The following is a 15,975-nucleotide window of genomic DNA, read 5'->3' on the forward strand; positions in this document are numbered from 1 at the left end:
TGCTTTCCAAGTTGCCTTTTTTTCCTGCATATTTTATGATGCCGCTTTTCAATCCCGTTGTTATGTGTGGAAATAAGCTGGGGGGGGGGGGGTTGGAAAAGGGAAAAAAAAAGAGAGCCGCATAGAAATGAGAAAGAGTGGGGTTTGGAGTGCTCTGAGGGAGAGAGTGCGGTGTCTGGAGAGAATACTAAGCTGTTGTCAGATGGAGAGCAGATGTCAGATTGTCATTGTGCGTGTGTTTTTCTATGAAGCGCCGGCTTGGGGAGACGCGCGGTCAGTGGCTGACAGAAAACGACATTTGCAATTATGGCCAAATAATCGTGGCACCAGATCAGTGATTTGAACTTAAGGTAGTCACAGAGGCGGTGTGAAGCTGTAACGAGAATGCCCACATCATGCTCTTTCACAAGCGCCTGGGATTGCGCGTCTACTAATGCAGTCACCACACCCGCCTGGTCTCTGCAGTGCCCGAGAAAAGGACCCCTATTTACAGACTTGTGACATCACACTGCTTTTGGTCTCATCACTAGCTCTTTTCTTCTTTTTTTTTTTTTTTTTTTTGCTACAATGACCCTTACGGTCTATAGGGAGTCTTCTGCAAGTACCAGACCTGTTGCATAATGGTTTCATGTCACCCTGAGATGAATTGCTGTTTGCCTTGGAAGTTGACCATCGTAATTCATGTTTTTATGAGTGTTTGTAAGGAACGAGCTTCAATTATGAAGCTCTCCTGTTGTTACTGCTACTGTAAATGCTCTTTTTAAAAAAAAAAAAAAAATCTTAACAAGTTGCAAATGAGCAAAGTTAGCCGTGTCCACTAGTGTGATCACGCTGAAGCGGTTTTGCATTCTGATCTCAGCAGTTACATCACTGTCTAATGGAGCTGCATCACCGTCCGCGCCTCTAAATGATACAGCTGAATTCCTTGTTAGATCAGCAGTCTGCAATATAGTGTAAGAATCCATCTCATGGTGCACGGCGCCGTGATGTTGAGCAAACCGACGGAGGGTTAGCCACGAAGCATGACAGCTTTGAAGGATGAATAATGCAACAGAATCATTTCAAAGAATAAAGGGGGGGGGGGGTGAAAGTGGGGTGGGAAGATGCCTGAAAGGCACAATGCAATATCCAATTCCTGTTGATCTAGCCTCTTCACATTTAAATCTTGTGGTGCTGGGGTGTGTGTGTGCGTGTGTGTGTGTGTGTGTGTGTGTGTGTGTGTGTGTGTGTGTGTGTGTGTGTGTGTGTGTGTGTGTGTGTGTGTGTGTGTGAAAGAATTACATGGTGGAGAATCTTCCTCTCCTAGCTTTGTGATCAGAATGCCAACTAACTGACTTGGGACAGGGTGTGTGTGTGGAAAACTCAGCAACAGCCTGTGAGCATTTGTTTTAGCATGTATCAGACTCCCCCTGCTGTGTGCTGGTGTCATTTTTCTTTTTAAAGCAGGTCACTTCTACTGACCTATTACACTGGAAGTATCCTCTGATTGTTACATATCTGGGTCAGGTATTGTTAGGCATTGTGCTTTTATTTTTGAAAGGGTTTTTTTCGCCGCTGCACTGAAATGAACCCAAAACCTGTTAAAAAGCAGGCGTTCCAGATTTCAGCACCATGGACAGTCCCCATGCAGCCTCCCGCCCCCACCTCCTCCTCCAGCAGACCTGTGTTTGTCTGAAGGGAGGGCTGACTCACTGGCTTACAGCAATGCAGCCTCATCATCCGTCTTCATCAGGGTGACAAGCCTCACCATCCCCGACCTCCAAGACACACCTCGTCTCCCAGCAAGCGGATTGTGATCTGCATGTTGTCATGTCTCGCAGGTAGCTGGATTTATTTATTTATTTCTTGAGATGGTAGTGTAGATGAGGGAGTTCCGGTTTTTGATTGCTGCACTGCCTCAGACCGTTTAATATGCAGGAGCAGACCTTTGCAACGAGAGAGACAGCCACACACAGGGGTGGCAGGCTTTAGTAAGCATCCAGTCATATCAGAGGCCCCTAAGGCCACAGTCCGATAAGGGAGGAGCTCTTCAGGGGTGCCGTGCACTGGATAGAATTTAATGAATATGTGAGGCGAAGCGGAAACAGGACCCTCCTCCGTGATGGCACAGTTACAGTAGAACAAGTGACCTGTTAAACATCCATCCGTTATCTTTTCTTCTTATCCTGTCGATCGCAGGGAGCGAGGGACTGTGTCACTGACGTCTGGCTTGAGATGGTCTTCAAATCAGGACAGGAGGCCAGTAGAGACAGATGACCATTAACACCTACAGGGACTCTGGCGTGAAAACAAAAGAGCGATAAAGAGAAAAGACACTGAGAGTCAGTCAGGAACACACCAGTAACAACAAAAGTCATGAAGAGAAATCCATACATTCCTCATGAAAACTCAAGATTGATTTGTAAGAGTTACCTGGCCAGGGAGGTCATGTGATCGCCGGCGTTTGTGTCTCTGTTAGCAGGACAGCACAAAATGCTCTGGCTTGATACTGATGAAACTGCAAAGATATGAAGCTGTGCCATGTTCCTTTAACCCTAGAACTGGGAGGTCAGAACTGGAAGTGACCAAACACCTGATTTGACCATGTTCCAGTAAACGGAGAGTAAACAAAACACACACAGCACTGACGTCTCAGACATTTTTCGTGCATGCAAACATCGCAGCGACATTTCTAATGGGAGAAGATGAACAGTACTGTGTGACTGTGAGAATAACGTGTGACGCATGGAGCTGCCATTTAGAAATTATGATGTCAGGGTTCATCAGGTGGCTCCGAGTGTGATCCCAGGAAGGCTCCAGTTGAAATTTCGACCTTGGAAGTTGGACGTGTTGAGGGGGGGCTTCCCTGATGCTTAGGAAAAAAAAAACTTTAAAGTAAATGGACATGTTTAACAGAAGTTGAGCAAACTGGATCCCACAAATTCTGACTTGAATGCACATTTAGGTTGCAGAGCAATGAATCAGACCTGGTGACATCATATTGCCCTTGCTGAGATACACACTCTCACAGTACCTTCTTGTTGTATTTTTTTTCCACCAGTTTGATATTCGTAATGGTTCGCCTGGTTACAGTGTTCAATATTTCCTTTGAGCATTTTTACTCTGTAAGAGTCTCACCGTTCAGGAACACCCCCGCCTACCATATACCTGTAATGGAGTGTCGTTGGACCACTTCCTAGTTGAGCGCTTTTATCATCTAACTTCATGTTAAAAACATTTTGTTTTCATGTCTTTCACGATGTAAAGTTGACAGCTGTTATAACATTTCCTCACTTTGCGGGTCCCATTATATCACTGCTATTTGTTATGTCTTCAGTTGTCAGGATGTCAGCCTCCGCCGTGTCAGACTTTATTGGGAATGAAATGTGCAGCCTTACATAACCTTGATTATGCCACGACTATGTGCTGTTAAGAGAGTTTGGTGAATCGGACTTAGATCGCTGGTAGGAGCAAACCTCAGACATAATAAGAGATTTAGTTTTGTTACGCAACTCTATTTCACAGCACCGGGTTGACATTTCCTGATGACATGCGTTGTTTTGGGAGGGTGATGACAGACTGTGATACCAACAGAAGAGACAGCCCTTGTGGTTGTGTGTGTTAGCTGTGAGTTGATAGCGGAAGGAGATATGGGTTGCGGGAGCATGGCACCGTTGAATCTGTATCTCTCCAGAGAACCCTTGCAATAAAAAAGCTCTGCAGTTTATGTGCATCCAAACATCTCACACACAGAGACACGACTCAGGATTATACAAGACATGCGACCTATTCCAACTGGTGAACTTGTATTAGGGCTGAGTGTCAGCATGGACCTCACGATATGATGTCATATATCACGATACCATGCTGAAAATTTCAAAATAGAGATGAAAATACAACTTGCCGTCTACCACCTGCCCATTAAATATACACCACACTGGTTTGATTGAACTCATTATTCTGTTTTTTCTTTAAAGTGCAGCTTAAAAGTCACCTTTCTAAGCTGCAGGCGCTGCTCGTATGTCCGCCATGATAGTCTGTCTTCTGACTGAAGTAGTTCTGGGGGCGTGAAGGTGGCAGGAGGCAACTAGCCAAGCAGAGATATCTGCAAGAGTGGAGGATTGTTGTTCAATGTATCACTACTGAGTGCTGGAATATCTTGTGAAAAAAATGCAATACATTGTTGTAACAATTTTTTATCACACAGCCAACCCCCCACCCCACCCCCTCCAAAAAAAAAAAAAGATCTGAAAGGACTAAAGTTGGATAAGATAAAATCAGTTTACGGGTTTTGGAATTCTGCAAAAGTAAAAGATAATTATACATAATATGTGGATAGCACTTATTTATGTGCTAATGGTGAGCGTGGGGTGTTGATGATATCATGAGATCTGTTCTGCCTTCCAGAGTGTATTGAAAGTCAACTACAAATATATGAAAGTAAGCACAGAGATTGAATAATCCGTAGTGCATACTGTGTGTTTGTGTTGAGCTTTGACATAATTAGGCAGTTTAAACTAATTCTCAGAGTAAATGCAAATTATTTACAGCCCACTTAGCATCAGGTACCTTTCACCCTTCACCTCACTTGCACCCGTTTCAACCATAAGAGCTGACAGAGGAGCGATAATCCACTTCAATCCTCCAGTAGGCAGCCATGCAGCTTCCACACCAGCTCACCCAGTCGCACTCAGGCTTTGTTTGGTGCCACGTGAACACACCCCTGAGTTAAGGTTTAATTTGTGCATTTATTTGTAAGCATAACTTAAAGATGGTGTCGGGTTTGATTACTTAATGCCGTGGGGATCGGTGTGTGTCTGTGTGTCTGTGTGTGTACGTGCGTGCGTGCGTGCGTGCGCTGCAGTCTCTCCTCTGTTGCTCTGATTCAGCCTCTTTGTGTTTGCTGACTGCGGACTGCAGGCTTGTCCTGGTGTGAAAGGGGAAGGGTCTGGCTCATCCAGCAGTCCCCCTGCTCCCCTGGAACAGATTGGCCAATAACCTGACATGCGATGCAGATTGTTTTCTCCCTGACTAATGGGTTCAAGGCTCATACCACCGCCATTTATCTCAGCCATCAAGTTTCACCCTGGTGTTGCTGAAGCAAGCCAATACTTCCTATTGGACATGTTAGCTACCTCTTTTTTTAAAACATTGCTTTTATTGTTATTCAAATGTGTGCTCCACAGCGAACGGCAGGAGAGATTACAGTTGTGCTGCAAGCAGCAGACGGGATTGTAGCACTTAATGTGTGTGCATATGTGCGTGCGTAAAGAAAGTTAATGGGCTATTCGGTGGTCTCACAGCTTTGATGTTGTTTATATACAGCCGCTGATTAATTGGCAGCCAAAAAGCTGCTGCAGCTTCTTTGGAGAGGCACGCTGCCGGCTGGAAATGTAAAGCTGTCCTTGCTGACAAGCCGTTGTCATGAACGATAATGATGTAGTCATATTCCGATTTTATTTCCAAGTCGATGATTTTGGCACACATTTTTTCAGCTGATTAGATATGAACTCTCGGACATGATGTAAATGAGTTTTTGTTTTTTTTTCACATGGCAACATGATGTGGACACACATGCTGCTGCTACACAGTCATGGTTAGTCACAAGTGATTCAAATGTGCCAAAGACCATCTGACATGCATGATTCACCGTCTTCTGTCAGAGCACACAGCCTCAACCCAGCAGGACTCAAGTTTTGTTTGTTTTTTTTTGTTTCTTTTGAAAATACCGTTCCCATCATGATATGTCGTCGGCTGTTCGATGTCTCCTCCCACATCTCTCACCAGCTGTTCCCTAGTCGATGGTACGACCCTCTCTGAACCCCAGAGACAGCTTGGTAGAAATGAGGGCGAGCTGTGTAAACAGCCTCTCTATCTCTCTCTGCCTCTGTTTGAGTTCCTGTCACTGGCTTTCAACTGGCCTGCTGTATTTGTGCATTGCGTTTAAGTGAAGCGGACAGTGCCTCATTTGCACAAAGCAGGCCAGTCTAGACAAACACATTAAGAGCTTATTTTTCTTCTCTATTAGGGCAGTATATAGAGTGACCCAGCCCTGTTGCTGCCTGGATGTTTGGCTAGCTGTCTGCATGTCCACCTCGTTTGTCAGCTACTATTCCCACCAACCTTTCCCCGCCACTGCTGCTGCTGCTGCTGTAGCCACACTTTCATCAGTGACTCCATCATCCCCAAAACACTAAAGGCCAAGGGTTAATGGTGACACTGATTTCCATAATAGAAGTTAAAAATTCAGCTCTTTCAAGTATCTTATTGTGGTCGCAACCAATCATGATCAGCATAACCTTTGACATTTAACCTCATGACCTAATCTCTTTGTAAAAGTTCATTTGTCTTCTCGACATGCAAGCAGGGGTACAATCATGCCCTGGTGTTGCTTCTTTTTGAATGTACTGTAAGGGGGCAGGGCTGCTGCTGGTGCTGGTTGCTTGGCTTTTAATTAGGGAGCAGCTATTGATTCAATGTGGCCCCCTGTGCACTCAGAGGAGAAAGATAAGGACAGCAGAAAATGAGACTTACGTAATTTCAAGTGGGAGCGATAACATGACGGGCACAGAGGGTATATCTTTTGGCAAGGACTATTAAGAGCCCTTCAGATTTTTTAGTCCGAGGTCTCAGTTTTTATTTTTCTCGGATGTGATACCAGTATTCTCTTCTTGGATAAACTATGAAGGATTTGCAAGATTAAACCAAAATATGCAAATCACTTACACTTTTTCATTCATTCATTTTTAATCAGGACCTTTGCTACCACCTGATGATATCTGGAGCAGACAAGTCCATAACACGTGGGGCGGCATGGCTCGAAGAACGTTTAGCAATCGCTGGTAGGGCCACTGGTTCAATCTTCCCTTCCCCCGGTGACCGTGTCGAAGTGTCCTTGAGCAAAATACTGAGCTCCCAATTGCTCCTGATGGCCCTGCAACAGATTGGCGACACGTTCAGGGTGAACCCTACCTCTCTCCCAATGTCAGCTGGGATAGGCTTTACCCCCCCCCCCCACCCCCCCGGTATAGAAAATGAATGGATGGATGGATGGAAGTCCATAACACACTCTGATTGGGCTCACATGCGTGCAAGCAGGAGCCAGCCTTCAAGGATGAGGCGTGGGTGATTTATTTTTTCCTTGAGTCAACAAATCCCACGATGAGACCAAAAGCCCCAAATCCATGAACCTGTGTCAGAGAGCTTTGTTGTGTTCCTGAAAGTATTAAAACGCATCGGTTAGTCAGAGTGTGGGTGACATGAGCCATGATCACCATGAACATGGGTGTTGGACTTTCCTTGAGCTGTAAGTAGAGCGTATTAGCTAAAAATGGTGAAGGGATGTTTGCTGAAAGTGGACATATGTACATGTATATTTCAAACATGAGGAAAAAAAATGTCAAAAAATAGATTTATGATCAAGGAAAAAAAATAAAACAACAAATTACAAGAATCAAACCTCTGGTAAAACTTGAAAAAAACTTTTCTATTCCTTCCCCATATTTCTAATTTTAAGTTGATAATAGTGTTATATTAATGCTTCAGAATGAACAAAAAGACGTCAATATAATAGATGTTTAAATAGACCGGAGGCAATGACTCATAGTGACTTTAACCTCCCTGAGAAGGTGAACGTTCCGGTGAGGCAGATTTGAAAGGAAATGCACTAAAACAAGTTTGAGTCAGAACCACACACTCCATCGTCTGATTGTGGTCAAACCAGCCTCACTGTGGTCATGTGGTCTTGACTACCTGCCTGCTAGCCACTTCCTCTCTCCGTCTTTGTGCTGTCAATTACACAGAGTATTTATAATCTAACAAGAGGGACGAAGCTGGGGAGAAATTCTATTTATAAAAATAGTTTAATATCGGCTTTACACTTTACACTTACTTGCGTTCCTCACACTGTCGGCAAATGTGGCCTGAAGCAGTTTGGCCACTTTAATATGTGGTGCTGAATCAGATACAGATCTGATTTTTTGCCCCCCATCCTCTGTGGGAACAGTCAAATTGGAATTCAAGTGACTTTGATGTCACTCTTCAACTAAATGTGTCACTCTTCAGCACAGACGGAAGTCAGTCTGTGCAAATAGCTTCTGGAGGACAGTTATGACGAAGGTGCTCAGAGAAGGGACATTGAGGTGTTGAGGGGACGCTTCAATAGAAGCAAAAATTAAGGGCTCATATAACAACTGTGCATTGATCACCAACAACTGGACTAGAGGGCCCTGCGATGGACTGGCGACTTATCCAAGGTTTACCCCTCCTCTCACCCAAAGGCTGCTGGGATAGCCTTAACAAGATAAGCAGTAGAAAATGGATGGATGAATGGAACTGGGCTGGAAGTAACAGCATGATGTGTGTGACTACATTGTTAGTTGGTCTGCACATGCACACACTTAAAAATTAAATGTAAACAGCCCGTTTAAAAAATCCGATTCTGACAAAAATCCAAATGAAGCATTAAGATTTGCACTTGCAAATGAAACTTCAGACTTTTGTCACCTCTGCTCCTGGCAGTGCGTCAGGTTAATTGCTGCCATGCTGCATCACGTTTGTGGAATCAAACTAACTACAGTTTGTCTGGTTGAGAAGAAAATCAACTGAATAAATAGTCATGTCTGCTGTATGTACCATGCAGAAGAATGAATAAGACAAGATTAAAGCCATGTTAAATCAGAGTTTTATTGTAAGAACAGGAAAAGAAATGAACAAAGTTCAGGGCTCGTCACCGCCACCACCAATTAAATACATCCAACAGTGGATAGGAGCAGGTGGACCCTGGTTTTGATGGTCTTTAGCTGGCTTTGGTCTGGAGGTTCAGCCTTTTACCCATCAGCGGCACATTTCAGACTGCAAGATATAGAAGCGAATGTCCTTCTGCAGGGTGGTGTCTGCAGGTGACTGAGAGAAATGACACAAAAGCTCATCTCCATTCTATTGTTGCCTCTTGGAGAAATGTTGAGATCTTCCTTTGATCAGAAGCTGGTCATTTTAATCAATGGGACTACAGGGAGAAGATTTAAGATACATAAAAAAAACCAAATTGCATTTGTTTGGGATGAAAATGATACAGAACATCCCTGTATGTTGCTTTTAACAAATATTGAAATGTTCATATGACAAGCCTACAAGGAAGAAACTAACCAAGTTAGAATAATACTTTCAGCTGCTGTGCACACCAACTTTTACTCATCCTTGGAGAAGTTCATTCGTGGCTGGCGATTTCTGCATTCTGGAGTCATAATGAAGTGATGGAGGAGGGAAAAAGGTGAAATTAAGCCACCTATTTGTGAGTACTTGAAAGGCAAAATACTCTTTTTGGGGGGTAAAGTACTGCTTTAAAAGGCATATGGCCACTGACAGTAGCGCCTGTGGGTTTTTAGCCCCCTTGCAAGCACGTCTAACTCCGTGTTGTGGTCAAGGGTTGGAGTCCGGTGCAGCACATGGCTTGTCTACACAAGGCAGGTTACACTTGTGCTGTGACCCAGGTGAAGGTGAGGTTGAAGAGGCTGGTCAGCGAGTAGACTGCTGTGCTGGGAGATTAACCCTTGTTGTTATGGGCACACAGCAGGTTACAGTATCATAAATCATCATTACCTGGGCCTTGAGAGTGGTTAGTGAATAAGACGAGGTGGAATGTGTAAAAGGCCTCCAGTCAACGTAAAGAGGTGATTTAAGAGTGAGGTTTAGAGCTCAACAGTAAGGTCCCAGAAGGTAAAATCCCAGTCATAATCACAAGAGAGGAGTTGATTATCGGCCATTGGATCACCATAAGTGTGCAGGTTGTTAATAAGTTATGATACCTGCTCCGATTTATATGAAATCAACCTTCATTTTTAGAAAAAAACAGGTTTGATTAGCAATTTCACAGATTACTACTACAGCACCCACAGTCCTAGAGCGACTTTACCGTGGAAATGTTAACTGTACTCCTCAATGTCGGCTATGTTGTCTTTCCTTGTGATTGACTGAGAGGAACCTGGCTTCAGAAACATGATTTTCATTTCTCAAGCCAAGCATTGAATAGTTTAATATGTCTGGCACCTTACATGGCCTCCACTATCAGTATTTGTGTGCGTGTGTGTGAGATTGTGAGTGTATCTGTGTGTGTGTGTGTGTGTGTGTGTGTGTGTGTGTGTGTGTGAGTGGGTGAAAGAGGCAACGCTGTGTGCCCTTTGAGTACAACCAAGGTAGAAAGCAGCTATATAAATGCAGTCCATTTACCTTTCATTAACATGAGTGACAAGCAAGCTGCTGTGTCAGTGTGTCACAAAATGGAGTAACATTGGTTCTGAAATATACTTTACAATTCCTGGGTGAATAGTTCCCCAACTCTTACGATAATTATGTACACAGTCTTGTACTTTTGCCTTTTTCTCCAATTTTTCTGTTATATTTTCGTGTCATATCAAATCTGTCATGGTCACAATTCATCTGCTGGCTGGCTGGTTTGGTTCCAGGTTTAAAAACACTTGGTTTAACACACATCAGTGGGACTTCTGAAACCTGAACTGTATGAGTGGGCGGTCACTGTTTAGCTCTATTTGCATTGCCCGATAGCCCATACAATGTCTCCCAGGGTTTTACAGGCCTGAGACAGCGAGGAAAAACTCCTCAAACAACCGGAACACATTAGGAAAGAAAAGCAAGAAACCTCACGAGAGTCTATTCAAAGAGAGAATCCTTCTCCTTGGACAGCTGGCTGTGCAACAAGCGCTGTAGGTGGAAAATAGCTTTTACAGAAAATGAACAGGAAATTATAACAGAAGAAACACAATATACAATCCTCACAAGCCTACTTTGATGCACACAGTGTTGTAGTTTTGCCTTCCTGAGAGTATTTTTATCAAGTGATATATATCAGTGTTTCAAGGGAACCTCCTCTGTCTTTATTATACAAGGCAAATTCATACTTGCGCATGAATGTGCCAACATGCCGGGTTTTTGAAAATACGCACTTTCATTTGTAATTCAGAGGGTTTAATTTACATTTTGTCCTTGCTGTTCTTGAAAATGTGAAAATACAGTACATATCACTTTTGGTGCTGCCTTCATATTTTGACCAATATCACCTCTGAGAGTATAAATACCAATATCATACAGTATGTTAAAGTGAAATAGAAAACCTCACCTGGAAATATATAGACAAATGTAGTCACACACTGGTAAAAAGTAAAAACACCCACACGAACCAACTCCAAACATGCACCCAGTGAGTCATTGACATGACCTGGCATTATTCGTGCTTAACAGTTCTGCAACAGGAACCCTTATGTGACCGCCACAGTTTGCACATTGCCTACGCCCTTTTGTGTCCATATATCAGCTGAGCTGAGCTGTGCCTTCCTACTGCTAAAGCCTCCTCAGCCTCCTCCTACATCCCATATTTCTTTCTAATCTTTTGGTCCTTTTTGTCTTCCTGCTTTAGAGCTCAGAAAACTTGGAGATTTTGGTGAACACAGAAAGGTTCCAGATGAATTTTGTTGGCAAAAAAGACTTCTTCTCTAAACACACATGCACTCCGTCGGCACAAATCAAGTCAAGTCAATTTTATTTGCATCGTGCCAAATCACAACAAAAGTTACCTCATTATACTTTACAAATCCACATCCATAGGTTTGTAAGCTACTAGCTGAAGAAGAAAGTAAATTGGTGTATTTGAGAGTTGAAAGAGGCAGAAAAGTCAATACAAATGCTGTATATCACATCAAATGCCAGAGGTTGTAATTCCTGACAATGCTTCACTAGACCTGGTTGACATACAGTAGCAGCACTATTTAAATTGCCTTTGAAAAAGAAGCAGCGCCAGATTCAGACACAATTCAAAGCTTCTTTCTGTCATAAAAGGTTCCATTACATGCATTCGCATCCAACACATTTCTATAGGGAAAAACATTATCAGGTTTTTCTGTAGTGGCAGTGTAACATCAAATTGTTTTTTTTTTCCCCTCTGTGTGCATGTGTCACCCTCTCGGTTTGAGCTCATATGCTCACTGTAAGCATGTGTGTGAAGGAAAGTGTCAGAGTGGGTGAAGCCTTGTGTGGATGTATCCATGCCTGAGTGATTCACCCTTCAGGATTTTTCTGCATAGACGCCGCGCTTCAACTTCAAAGCTTGCTCAAAAATCTTGCTCCCAAAACCCCCATCCCCACACGTGAGTGATGTGCTTTGGTATCAAAGGTGAAAAGTAATCTGCTCGCTGAAATTCTGCCCTCTTTCACTGTCCTGACACATCGCCTTCGCTTTGTAAATGACACAAACGAGATGCAAACATGCAAATAGCCGGCAGAGGAGATGAAGCATCCAGTTAGGTCTAAATGGAATCAGTAGCACAAATGTTAGATGGTGACTGGACTGAGATTCCCGCCGGCAATCTGTAATCAAAGATGGAGGAAAATTGCTTGTGGTGGGGATGCAGGGAAACATACTATCACCCCTCATCTCCTTATCTCCCCGTCTTTTCACTTCTGTCCCTGCAACAAGACGATGTTGTTAGAAGCTGTTCATAACATATTCTTCATGCGTTTATTTATTTTTTCCTTTTTACTCTTTGCACGGTTGACTGCATTCATTCAAATGCATCCCTCACACCCCCTCTTGTCTCGCAGCACCTCTGTCTCAGGGGGCCAAACGCTGCCACTGTAGAGCACAGAGCAGTCCCGTTACACTTCCTGACAGTGCTGAAAACATCACAACAAGGCCATTCATTTTTATAAGGTATTTATTTTGGCTTTTCAGATAGAAAGACCACTCACCCACAAAAACGCATGCGGTACAATGTGGTTTCTATGTTAATGGAAATAGAGCCATCAAATACCCAACATTGCTTTTTATGTAGTCAGCCAGCTCTAGAGGGGCTGTTAGATGTTTGCGCAGGAGAGAGGACATGAAAATGGTGGCCAGCAACAGATGTATGTGTGAGTTCTGTAAAAGCACCTCCTCAGTGCTGTGATGCACCACGCAGGCAAACGCAAGTATATTTACCCAGCTACCGGAGAGGAATACATTGTTAGAGACCGTGCTGCTTTGCAGAGGAGGTTCTTCCTGTGCTTCCTCCCGGCCGCCGCGTCTCTTCACTGTTAACAGAGCAGAACAGCACTGCCCTATTTTCACTCATTGTTAGCAGAGAAAAATGGCAGGCTTCGGTACAATGTATCGACCTGCAAGGGAACGAGGAGCAGACCGGTGTAATGTATGCTTCTGCTCTGTGTGTGAATCAGCGTCCCAGAGAGCTGAGAACAGTGTGTGAGCAGGGTGTGTGGAAGAGAACCGAGGTGTTTCTGGCATGTGCGTGTGGATGTGTGCCTCTGTTTGGCTTTTATGTGCTGGTGCTGCTGTGTCCATGCCCACGACTGTAAATGAGATGTAGCTAATGTGAATGCATGTGTGCTCACATGAGTAATCCATGTAGAGAACATGCATAGAGCCCAAAACATCGACTATTCGGTAGTGATTGGAAGGGATGAGTCACCCCTCTCAGTCAACACAGAGCAACCATCTCTCGCTCTCTCTCGCACTCTCTCTCTCTTTCCCTCTATCTTTCTCTCTCACTCACACACACATATACAACTAAGAAGTAAGATTCCTTGCAGCTCCTTTGCTATACATTTGAGAGTTTTCTTCATTTTCAAGTCACTGACTCATGGTCTTAGACCGAGGAGATGCAGGGAGGAGCAGCAGGGTTGTGATGAGCTCATCCACCGTTTGAGGTAGAAGGTGTTGACAGGGAACTTGGATAGAGTTTAGACTGGTGCCATTTTGGATCTGGGTTGAGTAAAAAGACAAAGTACTGCACTTGTCAAGTCCTGAAGCTGAGAGAGAAATATTCATACATCCATTTCAGGAGGTAGTGACTGTTATAGTTAAACTTCACAAAAAGAAAAATTCTTTCTACTATTTAATAAATGTGAGATTTATTACTTGCTTTGTGGAGGCTATGGCCAGGTTTAGATGTTAGCAGGGTATAAAGTGGCCCCAGATGGAGGAGGGCCCTTAAAAGTTTTGGCAGACATGGATCAAGACATGGATGGGCTCATAGATGCTGGTTATGTATTGGGTCCTTGAATTTTGTGCTATACTGCTGGCTGTGGCTCAAGAGGAAGAATCAGTCATTGCAGGATTGGTGGTTCAATCTCCTCCTGGTGACATGTCAAATTTTTCTAACACAACAAGCCCCAGAATGGTGTGGATGGATGTGTGTGTGTGTGTGTGTGTGTGTGTGTGTGTGTGTGTGTGTGTGTTTGTGTCCACAAGCAGGGAAGATTATGAACTGCTTTGTCTGCTGAGAAAAAGAAAGGGCTCTTATTACCACATTTGCATTGCATTTTGGGACATATAATATTGCATAATGGATATCTCACCTATATGATAAAAAGGGAAAATGAAGATTTCGACCTGAGATGCTTTGGAACGTGCTCATTGCACTTTTTTTTCAGAATTCTGTGCCTTGCATTTCCGTCAGTTGTTATTATATAGTAAAGATATATCTTCACATCCTGCACCGCCAGCTAATGGCAAAGTGGTCTCCGGTGATCAGGTCAGTCATACTGCTCTTACGAATGGCCCTGCCATGTGTCTGTTGAGCAGTGCAGTGATGACATAGACCTGGAAGTTAGCATTGCCGTGGGTTTCAGGATGTTTTAGATCTATCGAGAAGCTGTTGGTGTTCTATGATCCTTTCAGGGTTAACAAAGGCACCCTGAATCAGTGTAGCAGCCATGTTGCATCACTTGATGTAATGAGTATGCTACATTTTAAAGAAACTAGATGACCTTTTACTTTCTTTACAAATAAACTTTAGATAGACGAATGAATATCCCCTGAAATTTGATTTGAATTTTTAAATGGCTATTTTTTTCCAATTCTACTTCATTTGAGCACCCTCTGCTGGTGAAAATAGTACTGAATAAGGGTCCTGCTCTTCGAGATCTCACTTGAAGATCTGTTTCTGATCTGTAATATGTAGATAGCATTTTTAAGAATATTTGGGGTTTATAAAATTTCTCGTGTCTCTTAAAAGGCATTAATATGTAGTGTGAAACAGGGACACAGCCGGTGGAGAGTACTCAGTGGTTGTAGCTACATAGTTTAACATGACTTGAGATAAAAATATCTGCTTTTTTAGACAACAAAACTTGGTATCCCAAGATCTCAATTGCATCTTCGAGTATGAGTTATTTCCAATCTTCATCTACTCAACCCAAAATAAATTCCATGAGGGATTTAAATTTGATTCAGCTCTGATAATATCCTGCTGCACCACAACATCATGCAACATGTCGAGGGGGTTTTGTATTTTTTTTTAGGAAGCCTTTGAGAAAGGCATTAGAAAATCCCCAGTTGTTGCAGTGGAGCGACTCAGTAAACACCAGCCAGCTTGTGATCTGATTGGGCAGCTACCAGTTGCCAATGTGTTTAACAGCATGCGTGTCAAAGGAGGCGTCACGCTCTGCAAATCATCCGTGGATGAATAAAAGCTGAAGAAAGAAAGAGATTAGAGTCATTTCAGTGTCTTTGCCCTATATTAAAAAGCAATCTTCTCCCTGCATTCACATTTGTGTCTATTGATTCACTCGGTTCATAGCAAACTTGAGCATTCTCGTCATTTTCCTCCACTTGTCAGGGGCCCACAGTGAATTATGAGCTGTTTGCAAGCTTGAGCAGTGCAGAAGGCTCTTTTATTTGATAGTCACACTTTAAATGTCTCCACAGAACAGCGATTACACTAACTTCTGTATTGGAATTTGAATAGCCTGAAGCTAAATACAACACTTCTAATCTTGGCTCTGGAGAAATTAATGCTAATGAAACAATAGCCCCTTGATGTCGGAGGAGATAAATGCAGCGCGGCTGATCAGTCTGTGCATGAACCCTCATATAGAGGGGCCATGTTCCTCATCTTCTCCTAACCCCTGCTGATTTGATGGATGTGTCCTTGATTCCATGCGAGTTGATTTCTTCTTTCGTAGTAGGTCTCGTTTGCCTCCACTGTT

General features: G+C 43.3%; 1 protein-coding gene across 2 annotated transcripts in view; it reads left to right on the forward strand.

Moving 5' to 3' along the window:
• Positions 1-15,975, forward strand: part of adgra1b (adhesion G protein-coupled receptor A1b) — a 185,236-nt gene that overhangs the window by 125,717 nt on the left and 43,544 nt on the right. The window lies entirely within an intron of this gene.

Source organism: Aulostomus chinensis, chromosome 16, assembly GCF_037954235.1.
Source record: "Aulostomus chinensis isolate RoL2024-O1b breed Wild chromosome 16, RoL_Achi_v1.0, whole genome shotgun sequence".
Taxonomy (NCBI): domain Eukaryota; kingdom Metazoa; phylum Chordata; class Actinopteri; order Syngnathiformes; family Aulostomidae; genus Aulostomus; species Aulostomus chinensis.